We start from the raw sequence: 23,305 nt of genomic DNA, 5'->3' as shown, positions 1-23,305 counted from the left end.
CAAACCACAGACACACGAAATGACTCGTTTGCATAAAGTGCTAATCATTGATTGTCATTTCGTTTACATCCGTTTTAAAGTGCGCAGAAATGTTCTATTGATTTTGAGGTTTATTGTAACAAACATAAATTTGCTTTCGCTTATCATTTATCACTTCTCTCGTAACCGCTCTCCCTCTCCTCCTCTCTTTTCTCTTTTCTGTCTCTCTCTCTCTCTCTCTCTTTCGCTATATATATATATATGTAATATATATAGTGAATCCAAACAAAGAACAAACAACAAAAACAATGACGCGACCACGTGGTACAAGTACTGTATTATCAGACGCTCAGGAAAGGAAAGAAAGAGGATTTAACGTTTCGAGCCTTGTTCTTCTTCAGAAATGGAGGAAGGTCCAAAGGAAGGGAAGACGGAGGGAGAAAATCTCCAACGATACACACGCGGTTACATTTTGAAAATGTATATATATGTATATATAAATCCATGTACAATAGTAGTAATAGTAGTTAGTAGTAGTAGTAGTAGTAGTAGTAGTAGTAGTAGTAGTAATAATAATAATCGTCATCAATACCAACACTATGGATATGAATACAACCACCAAATCATCAATGTCCTAATTCTATTTGGTAGTAACAATAGAATTTAGTGTTATTATAATATCCGGATTCTCCACACTCTTTAAAATTCTTAGATCCTTTGTTTGTTATTTTGATATATGAAGTCGCTAATTCTTCATGCAACTAATTTTCATGCGACATTTCTATTTCTGTCTGTTGTTGCTTCCATTTGTCCTATATGTTTCCATGTTTTCTGTAAATCCTTCCTAAATTGATGTATGGTCGTAATAGCGTATAACCTTCACCGTTGCTATACCATAGACACATCTCATCTCCCGTCAATTCACCTTGCAACGTTTTTGCACGTAGATAAATGTACACAAATTAATAATACTAACATGTAAAATCAAATAAAATACGTGGACAAATATGTACGAACTTTTGTACCAAAGCACAAACGTTTTTTGTGTTACGTTTTTTCCCAAGTTAAGTCGCAAGTCTTGTAAAAACATTTCCGACCTAAGTTGAAATACTCACGTGTTTTAAAGCTTTACAAATTATCCGCTCCTTAAGTATATGAAATAAACTCAGCAGATCTTATTTCTGTATATCATTCCAATGGACAGAATTATTTTATGAAATTCTTTGTTTGAGAAAATCTAAATCCTTATCGTAAGACAAACGTTATTCACAGGAAAATAAACAAATAAAAAACTATTATGATGACTGAGTGATCTTTTAATTAGAAATGTCTATCAACCACTTTTCTCCTTGTTGACTATTGTTACCTCTGGAATGACACGTCGTTTATAGACAATAATTGTCGAAATTGAGAGTATGAGGTTCGTAACTGTAGCAAGCGCCATCTTCTGCTCGAAACATGTCGGTTGTGACTGATATCTACTGTACTGATGAAAACCTATTACAATTTTCACACTTTATTACTGCAGGGTTATTTCTTAATGCCTCATCTTTTCTAGCATATCATAAAACAGTATTATATTGCATGGCCATACACGTGAATTTTAATAAATGCTACAGACTAACAATTGCTATGGCCTTAAATTGTAGCTTACCGATACCTATCTATCTGTCTATGAATCTGTCTGTTTGTATATATAAATATATATATATCTATATGCGTCTGTCTGTCTGCCTGCCTGAGTGTGTATCTGTCTGTCAATCTCTATCTCTCGCAAAATTATATTTCCACAGATCAATATAAATACACCTATGTGCATACTAATATCAGTTATACTTTATTTTTTTCCTATCATACTGTCTTTAATCATGTTTTCATCAATGTTTAAGAAATAAAATTTACCTTCCAGTAAATTCTGTACTGGCTTCCATAGCTACAAGCATCTCCCCCATGAGAAAACATTTTTTTACACGGATACTATAGTGAAATAACTTATGTTTTCGTAATGTCTGGAATTACATAACTTCTATATAATGTTTACTTCGTGATTTCAGTTGAATGACTTCATCTTTAAATTCCAAACATGTCCGAATATATTTAAAGTTGAATAACAATCGTTAAGTCTTTTACACCTAATGCAAATTAAAACTAGGTTATAAATTCGTTGCTATGCTTCAGAGCTTTCAATTATTCATAACTTGAGCACAATATTTAATTGACTATATTACATATCTCCATGCTTCTCAATATTACACACTGGTCCTATTTTCTTCAGCTCCAGTAATTTTCTGTTCGAAGTAATTGGTAGTTCCTTCTTCAGCTCTTTGTTGCACCAGGATTGTAAGAATTTATCTTTACGCTTCTTACAAAGCAAATGTATGTAAGCAATTTAGAAAGTGAAACAGAGTGAAAGAAAGAAAGAGAGAGAGAGAGAGAGAGAGAGAGAAAGGGAGAGGGAGAAATGGAGATAGAAAGAGAGAGGGGAGAGACTAATAGAGATAGTGAGAGAGAAACATTGAAGAGGTTTCCAGTAATGAGAAAATATAAAGTTGACCTCGGTGGATTTGGACATAGTGTTCATCGAGACTAAAGAGATATTGTAGAACCTTCTATTCAGTGCTGTATCATCACTATCGTTTCAACGAGTTGATCGAATATCTCAATTTCTTTTGCTATCGCTCCTTCAAGTAATAGGGAGCACTGACCTCTTTGTCAGAATTTAGTCCCAAAATTCATAAACCCAACTAATTTCGCGGAAAATATATGGCAGTGGTTTCTCGTTTCATTTTGCTGATCTTGTAGAATTTATTCCACTGATATCTTACTTTCTCAGAGGTGGCGAGTCGGCAGAAATGTTAGCACGCCGGGCAAAATGCTTAGCGGTATTTCGTCCGCCGCTACGTTCGGAGTTCAAATTCCGCCGAGGTCGACTTTGCCTTTCATCCTTTCGGGGTCGATTAAATAAGTACCAGTTACGCACTGGGGTCGATATAATCGACTTAATCCGTTTGTCTGTCCTTGTTTGTTCTCTCTGTGTTTAGCCCCTTGTGGGTAGTAAAGAAATAGGTATTTCGTCTGCCGCTACGTTCTGAGTTCAAATTCCGCCGAGGTCGACTTTGCTTTTCATCCTTTCGTGGTCGATAAATTAAGTACCAATGAAATACTGGGGTCGATGTAATCGACTAGTCTCTTCCCTGCAAATTTGGGGCCTTGTGCCTTTAGTAGAAATGATATCTTACTTTTTCGAGCTTCGCTTTAAGGCACAAAGTCAATATAATTTTTAGACTGAGAGATTAACTCACGTGATACCAACCGATGCCGACAAACGGTTTGCCTCTTTTAGCAATGTCCAGTGGGCATCTTTTCTTTGCAATTTGAATGCCTTAGCTTCAGGTATGTCTTCTGTTATTTGATCCATAAATGGGATTCAATCTGTGAGAAAGCCTACAAGACTGGCCTGGAGCGGACCTACACTCTTAGTGACAAAGCGTAATTTCGCTTTAACTCTATGAATGGTTATGCTTGATAGCTGTGGCCTTTACACTAATCATTATGAAATTCGTCTTAATCTCTATATCGTGAAGGCGCGAGTCTTCATGCTAAGAGTATTTGGCTCACGATCATAAGAACGTCGGTTCGATGCACGGCGGCGCGTTTTGTTCTTAAGCAAAACACTTTATCTCTCGTTGCTCCAGTCCAGAATCAGTAGTAACAGCATTTGAAAGGATCAGCCGTGTCAAATTCTAGGTCACGTTAGATCTCACTGGTAACTACGATAAGGGTGCGCATGTCTGTAGAATGTTCAGCCAATTGGGGGCTAATTGCAAGAGCAAGATGTTCAGTTGATCGGATCAACTGGAACACTCATCGTTGTAACCGACGGAGAGCCATTTAAAAAAAATTCTGCCTTAGGAGACACAGGGGACACAGATGCGGGCAGCGGCATCGAACTCCCTTGTTGATCAAGTGCCATGTATCAGAGGTGGAGTCACATATTAGTGTAGCTCATTCAGCGGTGGTGCCCCAGCATGGCCGCGGCCTTCGGGCTAAAACATTTTTAAGGATTTAAGGATTTAGTGTATAACGGAACCCACCATAGAGTAGAAAATCAGTCATTTACGAGAATTCTGACCATTCTTTAAGCTTCTGTACAAAGATTGGCACTGAGACACGGCCTCCTCCAATACGTGTCGTGACCTAACAAACCCTCGTCTCTCGAATGATCAAATCTCGTCCCCTTCCTACAACAGAAACATTTTATTAACACATCCGGGTTATTTCCTTCCATTATTTCTTAGTCTCCACACAGTCTAGAAACTCTAAACATCTTTTTTAAGCTCTTTTGTTTTTGTTGTAGTTGCTGTTGTTGTTGTTGTTGTTCTTCTTCTTCTTCTTCTCCTTCTTGTTCTTGTTGTTGTTGTTGTTGTTGTTCTTCTTCTTCTTCTTCTTCTTCTCTTCTTCTTCTCTTCTTCTTCTTCTTCTTCTTCTTCTTCTTCTTCTTCTCCTTCTTCTTCTTCTTCTTCTTCTTCTTCTTCTTCTTCTTCTTCTTCTTCTTCTTCTTGTCATCATTGCTATTATTCTGTGCATTATTATGATTGAATTCACAATTGTTATTAGTAACGTTTCTCTCAATATTAACATACCTTCTCCTCCACCACCTCCTTTTTATTATTATTATTATTATTATTATTATTATTATTATTATTATTATTATTATTATTGTTGTTGTTTGTTGTTGTTGTTGTTGTTGTTGTTGTTGTTGTTGCTACTGCTGAGCATGTTATTGTTATCGTGATTATCATATTTCCTGTTTTTGTTTTCAATGTTTTTTTTTTTTGTTGTTGTTTCGTTTTGTCAGAGCTCATATGTTGATGAATGAATATTTAACAATAGAACTATGTCTTAGAATATTTCCAGCAAGTGCCACTGTTTTTGTTAGTAAAATGACAAATCTCAGAGTTCAATAGTTGGAAAAAAGCCAAATCTTGAAGGGTTTCATTTGATTATTGATGGCAAATACTTTTTGTTTGGCTTCCAACTGACGTTCAATTTGTTTATGTCTTTGATACTTTAAATCTTTCATTCGTCCATTCTTTCATTCTATCATTCTTTCAGAAACACCATCTCGCTTATCTCTTACATCTTTGTCCAACAAGTTATTGTTTGCTAAAATAAAAAGAAAAATATTATTTAGTAATTGTTGCTACTTGATACCTCTAATTTCTAATGTCTAGTCTCCACGTTCTGCTCTAAAGCAATTAGAAAACAAACACACACACACACACACATATATATATATAAAATATTAGTAACAAAAATACACACAACACATCCTCACGCATACACATCACACATCACACACACAGACACTCACACACTCCTATGTACACACACAGACCCCCAACACATGCGCACATACATAATATATATCTCCACAAAATGAACATACCACACTAAAGTATCCGTTCTTTTCCTATCATTTCCACCACGAGAAAGCATACCACCGCAACCGTCATCGCCGGAACCAACACCATCACATCATCTTCAAAAACAACAGCAACAACAACGAAAGCCAAAGGAACAACTCAAAAACAACAAACCAATGCAAGCACAGATTATTCTTAGATTAGTTTTGCTTCGAAAAATATATCAAACCTCAAAAAGAGAGTGTTTGTCTGTTTTTTAGCTTTGATGTATATTTTAGATTAGCCATTGATGGACAAACATATTAGAATTGTGGGTTTTATTTTTATATGTTTTCTTATGACATTTCGTGACCTCAAAGAAACCAATCAACTATTGGCTACTTAGAATATGATTCTAATCTTAACATTTCAAATTTTGAATCTCAAATTTAGTAACAAGATTTAGTAACAATTCTTCTGTTACGCATGATTTCATATATTAATCAGTCGAAGAAAATAAAGCTATATTGTGTTATAAACAACACTTTGATATTTGCTTGTCATTTAAATTTACTGCTGCCGCTCATATCCCCCCCCCCCCCGAAAAACACCCCCGAAAAATAAAAATGTAAACAAAGAGAAAGCGATCTCTTTTAAGTCTTAATAACAATATCATTATTATGTTTTCTTTCGAAGTCATGTTTCGTATTTTCTTTTTTTACTGCATAGGATGTTACATCAACGTTTCTTTCCAGTAAGCAAATCATATTAGCAACGATGGACGCCTCGCTGCTCTTCTTCTTCTTCTTCTATAGCTTCCTCTACTATTTCTTCTTCTTCTTCTTCTTCTTCTTCTTCCTCTCCTCCTCCTCCTCCTCCTTCTTCTTCTATTACGTCTTCTTCTTCTTCTTCTTCTTCTATAGCTTCCTCTACTATTTCTTCTCCTTCTACTTCTTCCTCTCCTCCTCCTCCTCCTCCTTCTTCTTCCTCTCCTCCTCCTCCTCCTCCGTCTTCTTCTTCTTCTATTTCTTCTTCTCTTCTTCTTCTTCTTCTATAGCTTCCTCTACTATTTCTTCTCCTTCTTCTTCCTCTCCTCCTCCTTTTCTTCCTCTCCTCCTCCTTTTCTTCCTCTCCTTCTCCTCCTCCTCCTCATCCTTCTTCTTCTTCTCCTTCTTCTTCTCCTTCTCCTTCTTCTTCTTCTCCTTCTTCTTCTTCTCCTCCTTCTCCTTCTTCTTCTCCTTCTCCTCCTTCTTCTTTTTCTTCTTCTTCTTCTTCTATATTTTCCTCTACTATTTCTTGTTCGCCAATTGATCAATATATAATCTTCAATGGCCAAGATACTATAAAGAGCATTGTTGAGCTGCCTGGGAATTTTTGTCGGAAATCCTTCAATCCATTTTGGTACGCGTAAAACAAAATATTCCTGTTTCCCGAAAAACATATGGATTTTTCTCTTCTTACAGAAATACCATTATTGTTAGCTCCAGCCGAATCATCAGACGATTTGGGACATATATTGCATTACGTACATCTCTTGTATTAACACAAAAGATGTGTGAAGAGATAAGCTTAATCTGCGTCATAGATACGACCCTGAACAAATCCTCGCTAGAATTAGAATGTTCTACGTAAAAGACACCGGTTCCGATGTAGAAACCAGGGCATTGGTCAGCTGTCAAGTTAGCGTGTCTAGCGTCGATTCCATAATGGTGTGTGCTGTGATATATTATTGGGAGATGATTGTGTTATCTATGTGTTGTGTTATCTTATAATATTTTTCGGTGAATCCATAAAATGTATTGTGTGAGTTGCGTAATGTCATTATGTAATCACTGTATACGTTTCGTGTTATGTGTACAAATCGCAGAAATTGAATTGCAGCGTAGACAAGAGTGCTAATATGATTAGAGCGCTAATATGACCAGATCTGTTAGCAGCAGCAACAACAGCATCATATTTTAGCATATAAAAATATTTGGAAAATATTTAACGTTAGTAATAAAAGTGATAATCTAAGCTCTGTCCTCTGTTAACGCTGCTAGTAATTAAAGAAGAATATATATAGAATATGCACTTCAAATTATACATGTCTGCCAGTATTTCAGAGGCAAAACTAGCACAACTTACATCTCGAGAGTAACACATGAGACACTAACACCATTGTATGTTTGTGTCAACATCAAATGTATATTTTCATTAGGCGGCCAGTTGGCAGAATCGTTATCACGCCGGGCGAAATGCTTTGTGGTATTTCGTCTGCCGCTTCATTCTGAGTTCAAATTACGCCGAGGTCCACTTTGCTTTTTATCCTTTCAGGGTCGATAAATTAAGTACCAGTTACGCACTGGAGTCGATGTAATCTACGTAATCCGTTTGTCTGTCCTTGTTTGTCCTCTCTGTGTTTAGCCTCTTGTGGGTAATAAAGAAATATGTATTTTGTCTGTCTTTATGTTCTGAGTTCAAATTCCGCCGAATTCTACTTTAGCTTCCATCCTTTCCGGGTCGATAAATTAAGTACCAGTCGCATACTAGGATCAATCTAATCGACTCCCCATCTATCCATCTATCTATCTCTCTCTCTCTCTCTCTCTCTCTCTCTCTATCTATCTATCTTTCTGTCTGTCTTCCTGTCCGTCTTTCTGTCTATCTATCTATCTATATATATATATATATATATATATATAATATATACATGTGTGTGTGTGTATTATATATACTTTATAGATTAATAGATAGATATACCTATATATATATATATATATATATATATATATATATATATATATATATATATATATATATAAATGAGTGTGTGATTGTGCGTATGTGTGTGTGTGTGTATGCTTATATCCTCGTGGGTGTTTGAACGATTGATTGTATGTGCGCCTTTCGATACTGTAACAAACCCGGAATGGTTATATCTCCCTCAGCATCAGATACCGAAACGGAGAACGTTAGGAACTGACGTGAGATGGATGTCTCATATTATATTCCTGTCTTCATATTTTGGCTGTGCTGATTGGTGACACGCCACAAGTAAAATAGAAAGTTGAGAGCACTAAGCAGTAACGCGGATAAATACAAATTTGTTACCAGTTCAAATATGCTAGGGGCATATATACAATTTTCTTGTATTCGTGACTAAATTATCAAAGTAATTATTAAAGAAATTATTATTTTTATCATCATTATTATTATTATTATTATTATTATCATTATTATTATTATTATTATTATTATTATTATTATTATTATTATTATTATTATTATTATTATTATTATTATTATTATTATAGTGTTACGTCAATGAAAATTAGTTTGTAGAAAAAGGTGTCGAGGTGACGAAATTGTTTCTACAGCAAAATGCTTAGCGGCATTTTATTTCGTCTAACTTTATGTTCTAAGCTCAAATTTCACCAAGGTCGACTTTGCCTGTCATCCTTTTACGGATTTACAACATAAGTTGAGATTATTGACTTCTTGTTTCCTCTCTTGTGTTTGCTGGCCTTGTGCCAAACCTGAAAAAAATATTTTTATTGTTTTGGTTTGGCTCAGGTCCGTTTTCATTCCTGGTAGGATGTAAGAAGGTAGTGGTTTACTACATGTAACCTTAGGTACCCACAAGTTTTCAGCAGTCTTTCAAGAGCTTAAAAAACTCCTGATGATCCTTGCTGTCCCTAAGAGTCTAACTCTCTGTATGAGCTCTACCGAGCAGTCTATCTCAATCCCGTTCAGCCCTTTGTCTATATCTTATCTTACTGTTCTCAACTCACCAATTATTATAGGCACGACCTTTACTGTTCGAATGCTCCAATTTATTCCTATTTAAAATTTTAAGGGATTATAATATTTTCGTATTTCTTCCTCTTTCTTTACGATGCTGGAATCAAACGGGCATAATGGGTCGATAAGTAAGCAACTTCGCTTCTCCTTATCTATAGTTGTTATAAAAATTATTATCATAATTATTGTTGTTGCTATTTTTCTTGTTGTTATTGTTGTTGTTGTTGTTCTTCTTCTTCTTCTCATTATTTTTATTATTATTATCGAGGTCGCATATTTATCTGGTTTTCTTGTGCTTCATCAGTTTTATGTGTTGACTTCTTGAAGCTCAGAGATGCAACACTTCCATTAACATATGCACTTCTCCGAATATAAAAGAGTATAAGCACTTCTATGCCATGCCTGATACTTGTACCTTCTCATGTGTCCTTTGACATGGTTGCAAACGCACCATTCGCGAAAAATATTTAACTCACAATTCCGCCGCTATGAATTCGCTCCACTTTCGGCACATACACGGTCTATTATCACGTGTCATCTGCACGTGTCGCCACATCAATCAGGAATTATTCTTTGAAATTTTCCTTGCGAGAGCGATATCAATTCAATTACATTGCAGCTTCTTGTCTGTGTAGACTGTCTCCGTTGCCGATAAAACTTGATATTTGTATCAGATGCCGGCGTGTGGTATCCCATACACACGCCGTACACATCCCTCAGTTTACCATGTGTCAAGGCCTTTTATTTACTCTTTCTTATCCAGTTTTGAAAATCCACAAATTGTACATTGTTGTTGTTCGTATTCTTTATATGTTTTAGGCAGTCAGCTGGCCGAATCGTTAACACACAGGCCAAAATGGTTCGTGGCATTTTGTCCATCTTTACGTTCTGAGTTCAAATTCTGCCGGGATCGATAAGTACTAGACGAGCACTGGGATCGAAGTAATCGACTTATCCCGTCCACCAAAATTGCCGACCTTGTGCCAAACTTTGAAACCATTATTTTCATTATTATTATTATTATTATTATTATTATTATTATTATTATTATTATTATTATTATTATTATTATTATTATTATTACTGTGGCGGTGAGCTGAGAGAAGCGTTACCACACCGAGCAATATGCTTAGAGTCGTTTCGTCAGCCTTTACGTTCTGGCTTCAAATTCCTCCGGGATCGAATTTGCTTTTCATAATTTCAGAGTCGCCGAAAGAAGCACCAGTCGAATCTTGGTAGCAATGTAATCAGCAAACCATACATTCAGGCCTTGTGCCTATACTTGTAATAGTTGTTATTGCTGTTGCTGTAGTTGCTGATGCTGTTATAATTATGTATGTAATCCGAATGTATGAACAAAATAAGTACCAATCGAATAAGGCAATCAAAGTTCGTCCTTGACGAAGCGAGGTCGACTGGAAAGTTATTCTTTAATTGCATCCCAGATACTCCGAGATGAAAAGGCAGTTGCATTTTTTTTCATTCAACTGCACTTTTCTTTTGTGGTTCGTTCACCACAATTCAAATTTAGAGTAATTCTTCCGCTTAGGTCCTTTCGAAAGTATGGACAGAATAGCCAGTCTGCAGTCTAGTTTATATATTTCATAAGAGTTCTCTTTGGCGTAGGATCCATACAGATACACAACAGAATAGTAATCATCTTGTAGGTGTTTATAAGTTTGCTCGTACCTCAAAATAGACCATAGACTTATACGAATGAAGACAGGAAATTATATGCTTACTTCTGTGTTTTTTTAATAAATTGATGGAAATGAAGAAGATCAAATTTGTTGTGCAGCACAGGTATGAAAATCCATTGTTGTTCATTTTATAATTTGCATGTGATCCAAATCTTTTGGCAAGAAGAAGTGTTCTTCATCCTCCCTTCTCAGAGATAATGTATCCAAGAAGGAAGATTTCTCATGTGTGCTACCCACAGTGGAAATGATAGGAATACAAATTATGAGTATTCTATATTGTTCTCTGCGCTAGAATAACGAAGGTGTGTATGCATGCTAAGATAACAGCATAGAAATCTACGATAATGCAGAGGCGCACAGACATCAAGTCTCCATTCAGCAGGACTGCTTAAGATTGCAGATTCCTGACAATAAAACTGGCTGTTGATGGGAAATACAATGTCTTCCAAGTTTTTTGTTTATTTTCAATCTTATTCTGTCTATTCAAAAGTAAGTGCAATCTTGTTACACAAATTCAAGACCACAAACACGATTTCCATTCGCATGTGATCGAAGAATCTGCAAAATCCATGCGGGCTAACAATGCTCGCATCTCGTAAGCATTTTTCCATGACATACATCTTCACGGTGGAGATCGCTTGCTGTCCAGTAAATCTTAGTGTTATGGATTTCCTATTTTATTAACCACGGGTTTAGTATCCGCAGTGTGACAGTACATGGATAGCGTTTATCGTAGAGATGATAAGTATTTCATTTACATCAATGAAAATCTATTGTCGTTTAATTAGTGTTGAATAACATTGTTCAAATTCTTGTCCATCCTCTGCTACACCTGTAATCTGGTAAGCTGAAGGTTATTTATTTGTTGCAGCAGTGACATAATTCTAATCATTATGACTGTAAGTATTTCAGACACTCCAGTGTAGTTTCAGACACAGACAAGTCCGATCAACACAATCCAATTAAAAAAAAACCCTTTTTAAAGACAGTAATGCCAGCCTTGAGTTCTCGTAGGTTTCTAATTTTGACAAGTTGTGTGGCCACCTAGAAACTCCTTCTTTAGCTTACTCTGGTGTAAGCACTAAGAAATACAATAGACGCATTATGCGGCAATGGCAGGAATACGTTGCCCTTGTAATATCAGTTTCCGCATGCCATAATTCCATTTTCTTGGAAGCGGAAATGGTACAATTGATCATATTTATTAATCAAGGTGAACATGCAATTTGACAGAAAGACAGGGTTGCTAAATCTCATTGAAGAGATAAAAGAAGCGAGGGAGAAAGCGGAACAGAGAAGATAAAGTAGACCGGAGAAGTTGAATCAATGAATTCAGCGCGTTTATAGGGAGGAAAGAATATTCACTGAATGAGATGGAGAAATAGAAAAGGAAAATAATTGAACATGAAAACAAAGATTGGAATAGAGGCAAGTTAATAATAGAGTAAGATAAGGTTTACACAGTAAGTTAGAGTAGAAAAGGAAACGAGAGTGGAGAGGATAGAAATATGACAGAAGTGCTTGATAGTGTAATATATATTAGAAGATAAAAGGAGGTTATTTAAGAAGGAATAAATGAAATAGGCACAGAAGAATAGAGGGAGGGACAGAGCATATATTACTGTATTCCTCTGCCGGTTTTACGAGATAGACTGCTCTCAGAGCTGAGGCATCGTCTTCAACGGTCTTAGTCGATAAGATTTTCCTAATACGGATTTCAGTCTCACCGATTTTTATTGATATGTATTAAAGGTGATACGAAATCCCACGTCGACCTCCAGTAGTGCAGCTCAACACATCAAATTATACATTAAACAACAATAATGAATATTGCCATACACACACACACGTACAAATATACTACACACGTATAAACATGCATATCTGAATGCCCATACGCACTCATGCATATATATATATGTGTGTATATCTGCATAAATTCATGCACACAAACACACGTATATATATGTGTATGTAGGTATGTATTTGTGTGTATATCTTTATATATATATATATATATATATAAAGAAAAAGTTTGAAAAGTATATTTTGGAGAATGTTTAATAAAACATTACAAGTTTCGTTGTATCCATCTTAACAAATATTAGAAGTATTAGAATTTTGGTGGGTGTCAGAGAAAACAAAACATTTTCTGGGAGAGGTTAACAGTTTGTACCTAAATTTGAGTTCTGAAACACAAGAAGTGAACAGAGAGAAAAGTTAATTAAAATTCTTTAAAAAAAACTAGAATATTTATTGTGCAAACCATACTCGTATCAAAATAAAACCCCAGAATGAACATTCATACATACAAATCAAAAGATTAACCCGTGGTTACAGACATAAGAGAATAATAAAAATTTACGCTCACAATTTGACAGAGTCAAGCAAATCAATGCATGACAGCTGATGCATGAAGCTAACAATAAAAACAACAAAAAACAGATAGTCGACAATACTTCAGTCCCTAAAATATACATAAACAAAACACACGAACGCCAAATGGATTGAATTCTTAAAAGGGAAACTGTGATAGTCCAGAAAAGTCGGATATAGGTTTAGAAATCGTATAGTTCCAAACCATCTGAGTACATAAGAAAATAGGAAAGCTCTGAGAAGTCTCAAATGAAGAAAAATATAACTACAGCATAATGTGTATTTAAAACGATATGCATACAGTTACACACACTCACACAGACACACACACACTCATGCACATACTTAAATACTGACATATACGCTGACGACCTCAAAGACGAGTATATCAACTGACAGCTTTTCGGTGGGTTCAAAAATGACATGCCCTCCACACCCAATCCTCCAAACTGACGTATTACATGTCATTTAATCCACAAATATTTTGTCGTCAATGCTGCACTTTCCCGTATCATCTGTTTCAACATAACTGTAATATATATATACAAACTATACCATTTTAATCCTGAGCAGCGCCGAGTATTTCTGCTAGTAATAAATAATGCCTTTATTATCGCACGAAACACAAAGCATAGCTTTTTTGGCATGGATATTCGTCTTTGGTTGCTGTTTTGGGGAAACCTGATGCAGATACCTAATTCTTTTGCACATTGGGCTTTCGGACGCAATCCATTTTTTTTTCTCCAGTCACAAGTTCTTTAAAAAAAGCATGTTTTCATTCCGTTGCAAAAGAATACCACAAACGGGTCCAAGCAATTCTTTCCTCAGCGTTTGTGAGGGAGCCATACTTTATAGCGAAAAATGTATCCTACCTTCACTAGATGGTCCATGATCCGTACGTTTAGAAACGCCCAACTCCTTTGCAACTCGTCTAGTCGTGATATTTTAATTTTCTTCGATTTTTGCGTTCAAAACATCTCCACCCAATTTTGAAACTCTTCCACTGCGACTGTCAATTTCCAAGCTAAATTTTCCAGCCTTAAAGTTTGGAAACAACCTTCGAACATTTGATTCCTAATCACCATACATTTCACATATGTTTTTGCAAGTCGTTGCAACATTTTCACATTTCTTTTTGAAAAAACAAAATCAAAAACATTATAACGTGAATATGAAATTTTGGTTATCCTGCTCAAATGACAATAAAGGGAAACCGGAATGAAAGATGAATCTATTTTTAGTCACGAAAAAAATGAAAAGATGCATTACCACTTCAAGCAACACCTAAGTTTTAACTGTGTTACCTTTCAGGTGTATTCAATGAAGTGTGAAAAGATTTAAAAGATTTAGGTTAAAAACGCTCAAAACTTTCCGCACAACTACACACACACACATGCAAACATACAGATATGTATATATACATACATAGATAAATACACACACATATGTGCATCTATAGTATATACAAAGTTCAATTATTTATTCCTATTGTCAGACGATTGGCGTATACAATGTGATAAGTTATCAGTAGTGTCGTTTTAGTACGTTTACGATTGGTCTGTCACGAGGTGATTATTTTACCTACCAACTATTTGAATAAACGCCACTGTGTTGAAACATTAGTTCTCGTTTTATTGTTCATTCTCCCCTCGTTCGCCATTCTAAACCAGCGAGAAGAAGTAATTTAACAGCAATTACGACTTCACCTCTAACATGATTGTAATCGTTGAAATTTCTTTGATTTGAATGATTTTGGAAATTACTTTGAAAGGTAACGGTGTAGGTGGCGTTGGTGTTGTTTGAAGTGGCAGCGGGTAGTGGTGGCGGTGGTGATGCTGTGGAGAAAATGAAGAAAAGTAGAACATTTTGCTGCACTGTTTAACTACTTTGATGAGAAATGTTATTGAGAAGTGAAATACAGATCTATGTATAGTGGCAACACACTAACTCATGTACTTATTGATAGTAGGTCTCCTATGATGTGAAACATCTTAGAAGTTTATTCCTGTTTATTCATGGTGCCTGTTGTACCAGCAAGAGAAGAAGGTGGTATGATCAGGGAAGAATATATTACATTTCGAGGAAGTTACTTATCTCAAGCGGCCATAAATTATGAATTTTAGTCTGCTATGTACAGAAGCCATAGAATAACTTTACTGTAAACTGTAAACTCTTCATGCAAATAAACAGAGAAGTACCTCGTAATGGCGATGAAGCTGTACATAATCAAAATTAACATTCTGATCGCCATCATTGCTTGTCTCCTGTTGAAGGCTGATCATTTGAAATGGTTATTCAGAGAGAAAAACCAAGGCAACGATAATGCAACATGTTCATCAGTTCAACAATAAATATCACGTTTCAACATGTATTGAATGGTGTTTTTGAAGTGTTTCACTATCATCTGTATATTACAGTTTATGCACGTCTGTATTCGTGTATGAATGAATGTTCGCATTTAAATATAACCTACATAAGTATATTTGCATGTATGTCAGTATAATCCCTCTCAGAATTCATTGAGCAAGTTCAGATAAATGTATTCTTATTCTATTTTGTGAGTTAGCGTAAAAGACGCCTGCCCATCACAAGTTCAATCGGAAATGTGAGACGATCGCTTTAGTGTTCTGCTTAATCTAATGCATGAAATTGACGAAAAGAAAGATGGCGTTCCGGTAGAACTAATATGCAAATTAGTCTGAACAGATTTTCGAAGGATGACGCTATATGCTTGATGTGAGTTGAAAAGATGTGTGAGGCTTGACTAGAGACGAGAAACGACAAGCTTATTCCGATAAATCAAACTCATTTCATAGAGAGTAAACTACAGGTCTCTTAATGAAAGGCTGCGGCGTGTAGGTGAGAGATTTTGAGCCATTCATTGGATGCGATCCACGATGGTTATGCAGGTATCTTTTGTAACGTTCCACATGGGAGAGAAATATTGAATGAGCGACTAAATATGTTCTGGCTCTTAATTCAATGGACAATTTCAGGTACAGTCCTAGCTATTTTAAGGACATATTTTTGGCTGGAGGAATCTCCGGTTATTGTGAATGGTAACATTGGACAAAAGACCAGAAATGCATTCTTGATATGAATTGAATTCTCCTATTTTGCTTTTGAATGAACCACTTTATGCATGTCAGCGCTGTAGGTTGCTTTCCGATTCTCCATTCAGGATATCAGCGCAGATTGACGTGTTACATATACACACACCTATCTCACAGAAATCCTTTCATACACACACTCACACATGCACATGCACGCATTCATATACACACATTCATATGCACACGTTTACACACACAACAGTTCTCACAGAATATGCCCTAAATATTAAACTCTTAAAAAGAAGAGTGATGAACTCTGTCTATACCATTATTTGCGCATATATGCACACATACGTATTCATACATATACAGGCGATATCCACATACATACATACATACATACATACATACATACATACATACATACATACTTCCTTCCATCCATCCATCCATCCATCCATCCATCCATACATACATTCATCCATGCATGCATAACTAAATAAATACATAGAGACATCGACTCATATTCTAGTAAGTTATGTATGCATGTATTGTCCTTTAATCTTTTACTTGTTTTAGATATTAGACTGCGGCCATGATGGGGCACTGGCTTCAAGAATATTAGTCGCACAAGTCGGCCCCAGTCCCCTTTCGTTTCTTGTTCTTTCAGTACCCGTATCGAGCCGCAAAGTTGCATGGACATAGACACACACAAGCTGTGGTTGTCAAATGGTGGTGGTACGGGGCGGGTGAAGAAAATTGCACCGTGCGCATGCTCACATTTGTGACGAACTTTCTTTTCTTCAGGTTCCGTCTTCCAGGTCATTTTCCAGGTCTTTGGTCGAAGCTATTGGAAACGGACACTTGCCCCCAAGTTGCCACTCAGTGAGACTAAATCGTGGTAGGGAAGCAATCTTCTTACCTTTGTGTCGTCGATATGATAATGTTATACAACGCACCTTTGGTCACCATGCATTTCCCCGCTTTGTTGTAGCATTCCACTGGGGCCTCCTCGACAGGTAGTGGCACCAGGCCGATATCTGCCGTGAAGGGCACGTCAGTCGCAGGATCCTCGTCAGTTTCAGATGAGTGAAATGGAGTAAGATGGAATGAAGTGTTATGCTCACGAACCAAGTACGCCGCCGGTCTGGGAATTGAAACGACGGCCTTTCGATCGTAGGGGTAAAATACAAAGCATTGGTCCTCACGCTTTCAAACACACACACACACACATACATACACACACACACACACACACACACACACACGCATACATACACACACACACAAATACACACACACACACAAACACACAGACAATCACACTCAGATATGCAAACACACATCATTTATGTATGAGTGTGTGTGCCCCTCACTCTTTCTCTCTTTCTCTCTATACACACACATATATTATTATTATTATTATTATTATTATTATTATTATTATTATTATTATTATTATTATTATCATCATTATTATTATCATCATTATTATTATCATCGGTATATTAGCACGGGCATCAGGAGTATTTGATTAATATACCTTCTATCACTGAAGTCCTAGAGGTTAAACCTGAAGACCCGCCTTCACCACCTCTAGCAACCCAGCACCACACCTGTCCATTTTTCTTTTACCTAATCTTGACTTTTCCATTCTATTTATTCCCACCGCTACCAATTTAGGCGTCTTAGAATCTTTTACGCTCTACGTTTCTCAGGCCTGCGAACTTGTCTTCTTTCGCAGAAGCGAATATGTATGTACGTATGTATACTTATGTATGTACGTGTGAATGTATGTATATGTATTTATGTACGTATGTATGTATGCATGCATGTATGCGTGTATGTGTGTGCATATATATATATACAAATGCATATATACATATGTACATATACATAAGTGTATATATATGTATATGTGTGTGTACGTATATATACATGCGTTTATACATGTATATATATATGCAAGTATAATATATATATATATATATATACATTTATATATATATATATATATATATATATATATATATATATATATATATATATATATATATATATTCATGCATATACAGATAACACACACATATATATATATATATGTATAAATAAGAAGGGATGTGCATGTGTGTATTATATGTGAATATATATATATATATATATATATATATATATATATATATATATATATATATATATATATATACACGTAGAGACATGCATACTCGCACACACATATCTATAAGTATTTGCGAATGTATGTAAATATGTATATATTTCTGTCCATCTATGAGTGTATTGATTGATTGTCGTGTGAATAAAATATTCTTTTGGGAAGAATTCTTTATGCTAGCCTATCATTTACATGTTAGAAGCTTCCCATACAATTTTCGGCTATTGCGCTGCCAATGCAATACGAATGTATTTAATATGTCAGTTTAAATAACTTACGCAAGTAATCCGAACATTGGCTGGGGGTATAAGCAAGAAATGAGTCTATGCTTACACGAAGTGTTGATAAATATGTAGATTATCCCTAGCAAAATCTCGTGGTTTTGTTCACTGTAAATCGTGAAATTGAATTTCGACCAATGTAATTGTACCCAAAATGCGGTTGTATTATATATGAAGTAAAGAAACATCTAATACAGTGGTTCCGATGCTAAAGAATAAGCTAATAGAAGACGTCCATATGCTTAATAACCCTGGGGTATGTGAGAGAAATTTATTTCGGAATTTAGCAGGTTGATGTATGAGTCATATCTCTGAGGAACATGGAAGAAATTTATTTCAGAATTTAGCATATTGAAGGCAATGTGAACAGCGACATTTTATCTCAGCACTCTCTTCACACATATGAAGTTAGAGAACCCGAAGAAGCTGCTTCGGTCACTTCAATTAAATACACGTAAATGAGTTGAAATGGAATTGAGACGGCAGAAAGCTGTGATTTCCTAAGACTTCACTGATCTATTTCGAGATAGCTGAATTTATTGAACTTTCCAATTTCCGTTACTTATCACTTTAGAATTGGTAAATTTCACATACGTTTGATAGGAATTTCCTTTCTAAAAAGAACATGTAGATTCTATATAATAGGTTTATTTCATTTTAACAACTACCACCATTTTCTATTTATTACCAATTCCAATAGAGACAAAATCTAATTTCATGCTCTTTACATCGAATGCAGCAGATATGTTGTATATAAAAACTGTATCTTGTAGGACATTTTGCCGAAGAATGTCTTAGAAACTAACATGTTGAAATAACATGCTTAAGTATTGTCATAGAGTAATATATTTTCTTTAATGGTTCACAAAATGCTATCCTACAATCTACCATTGCTGTAAAATGTTGGTAGAACTAACCCCAAATATACTTTAAGGCTCTTATTATATTTTTTCGAACTTAGCCCTGTCGGGTTACGTATATATTTCTGTAATATTTAATATAAATTTATCTATCATCTACGTACAGATAAACTTTTCTTTTCCAAAACTGACGACCACTACAAATATTTTTTAATACTCTTTAGGAATATGCCACACACCCACATACGTACACAGAACTGCATGCCGTATGTTGCAATATGCATTAAAATACACGTCAGGTTATCTAATTTAATTGAGAATTCATATGTTTATTTCGCATTGTAGTTCATTAAAAAGAAGGCTTCGGCGTTTCTCTATTTTGTCTTCTCAATATACATCTCTCTCTCCTTTTCCTCAGTTATCACGTAGTTATGACTACATTATGGAATAAGCGTTTCCACTTCGCATGAGTTTAGATGAAATTTGAAGTTGGCTTGGCTGGTTTCTATAACAGTTAAAGCTGCCACATATAATCAGACACGTCATCGTATAGAGGCTATATTCTTGCTGATTACATAACAACAACAAGTTGGCTAACAATCCTTGTTTAGTTTTAAATAAACAAAATGTTCTCTAACCGGTAAATTGACTGCTGTAGTTTATTAACTGCACGGTAGTTTCCGAACTCAGCGCGCCAAAGTGAAGGCATTTGAAAGATACACCTAAATATAACATGTAGAACTTTATACATGGTGGATTTCGGTTGAGCGTTCTGTATTTAGTTCAGGAAATTGTGTTTTGTAAACGACAGACTATGCTGATGATCTTGCAGATGTTTGCGTGTATATATACCTAAATATTAACAAGTGAAACCAAATGGTACATAGGTAAACGTTTTTTTATTTCGTACATTTTCATTCGTCTTGCTTATTTTTACATTTTTATTTTTTGCTGAGATTTTTCTTGAGATCACATTCTTCGTGGTAATGGCGATCTGACGTCTATGTTTAGCATATAGGCTGTCCACTTTTAGTGGTCAATTCTCTTAACTTTGTATGTAAAACAATTTTTAATCTTCCGATTTTTAAAAATATACTAAGCCACTGGTTTTAATTTCTACCCATATATATATATATTATATATATATATATATATATATATATATATATATATATATATATATATATATATATATATATATATATATTATATATATATATATACATACACATATACATACATACATATATATATATATATATATATATATATATACATATACATGCATACCTATCTATCTATCTATCTATCTATCTATGTATCTATCTATCTATATATATATATATAGATATATATATACATGACAGACTTCTTTCAGTTTCCGTCTTTGGTCGATTCAGTGCCATCGCAGGAGACATTTGCCCATAGGACCATGTGAGTGAGAAACAAGCTTGTTACAACACAGCTACACTTGCGCTTCAATCTCTCTCTCTGTCCTTCATTCTTTGCTCAAAGGCAAACGCCCACATTTAACATTCCTCGGCGTCTTGTGTCACCGGGATTTATTAAACTTGTTTTCGTTGCAGCAGATTAACACAATTTACCTCTAAATATTCGATTCTATCGCATTATTGAATATCTCAGAAAGTATTACTTTTTGCCCAGTAAATTTCATAACAATACAAGCCAATTGTGATCCATGTCCAAGGGTTTCGCTTGCTTAAATTGGCTCCAGATTTGCTATAAAACACAATCAATAGCTTTAGAAGCATCAGAACAGAAAGAAGTATTCTTAGATGCTGCTCCCCCCCCCTAAATTAAGGATGGTCGGGTTATCTAAGTACTAGGTAATCATCATCATCATCATCACCAATATTTTCGTCATTACCACCAACCCCACCACCATCATCGTCTACGTCGTCGTCAACATCATCATCATCATCATATATTCGTGACCAGCACTAACCAAATCACACCACCACCACCACCACCACCATCATCACCATTGATCGCTGCCGCCGCCGCTGTCTTCGTCGTCATCATCATCATCCAAAACAACAACAGTAACAACATGCACGTGATATTATGCTCAGTCAAAGTGTACTCCTTGAATGACATATTCTATTTTTCAAACGTATCCAGTTAATGCCTGACCAACATTACACTTAAACAAACCAAGGAACTTCTCGGTAGTTCTTTGACACTCTCAATAAAATAGGGGAAACTAAAGAATGAAGAAACCATAGAAACTTTAAATTCGTTGCCATCGTCGCTCTCGAAAGAATTTGCAATCTTTAAAAGCAAAAGATTTACCCTATTTCCAAATCCATAATACACACGGAAACGTTTGGAGATATACAAAATTATATGTTGGTTTTGTATTTTATCTAAGAAAAGCTTTGTTAAGAAAAATTGATTCCTCAGCCGCACATACACATCGTTCTCTCTCTTCCTCCCGATACACCAACAGCTACACGCGCGTGTGTGCTCAAAAACATATGCACACAGCACAGATATTTCCATTAAAGCATAAAATTCGTTGTCAACACTTGCATACAAGTTTTACATAACCATTCAGGCCGACTCTCGTATTCCATTTACGTCTCCCCACTTCTTGGCTCTGCTGAACATCAAAGACGTGATGGCTAGTAAGAAAGATGATGCACTAGAGCAGTGCTGCTCAAAGGGGTGGTCACGGACGGGTGCCGGTACGCGGTGAGCTTGCAGAAAAGATAGAAATAATAGCAGAATTTCACTGATTTCGTCTTTTGCAGTAAACAACTTATTAGTTTTTCTTTTATTTGTTTCAGTCATTTGCCTGCGGCCATGCTGGAGCACCGCCTTCAATCGAACAAATCTACCCCAGGACTTATTCTTTGTAAGCCTAGTACTTATCCTATCGGTCTCTTTTGCCAAACCGCTAGGTTACGAGGACGTAAACACACCAACGTCAGTTGTCAAGCGATGGTGGGGGAAAAACACAGACACACACACACACACACACACATATATATATATATATACGACAGGCTTCTTTCCAGTATCCCTCTATCAAATCCACTTAGAAGGCTTTGGCGAGCGAGGCTGTAGTAGAAGACACTTGCTCAAGGTGCCACGCATTGAGACTGAACCTGGAACTATGTACCCGGTAAGCAAGCTACTTACCACGCAGCCTCTACGCCTGTTTGTTTAGAATATAAATATTTAGATAAACATATTGTCAACTTTATTATATTCATTATATATATTTTTTCTGGTATAAATCTATATTACTAAGAAATATTACCGGTCCCTACCACATTGGAATAAAAAAACTACCGCCGCATTAGATAGTTTGAGAATCCCTTCACTAGAGGACTGCTGACTGCCTTTGAGTGCTAAGACTTCCGATATCCGAGTATCCTGTTGCATTTTACATTGGAAATCTTGGTCCCCCAATGTCGTCTTCGTGTATAAGTATATCGATCTTGGTTGTAAATGTTGATTTGGTAAATTCCATTTGTCTCAAAGAGAAACAGCATCAGCTGCTTCAAACCCAGCTGTCATAAATATAATCGATGTCCAAAGACCCGACCTTCCTCGCCTCACATCGAACCAATAAAAAAAAAAAGAAATATTAGTGTTCGAGAGAGAAATCAGAAATCATTTCGGTGATCAGCTGGAGGGTCATCGATCATTGATCTTCAAGCAATCTT

Source organism: Octopus sinensis, linkage group LG12, assembly GCF_006345805.1.
Source record: "Octopus sinensis linkage group LG12, ASM634580v1, whole genome shotgun sequence".
In the NCBI taxonomy this organism is placed as follows: domain Eukaryota; kingdom Metazoa; phylum Mollusca; class Cephalopoda; order Octopoda; family Octopodidae; genus Octopus; species Octopus sinensis.
The sequence above is the reverse complement of the archived record's forward strand: the minus strand, read 5'-3'. Positions refer to the sequence as shown.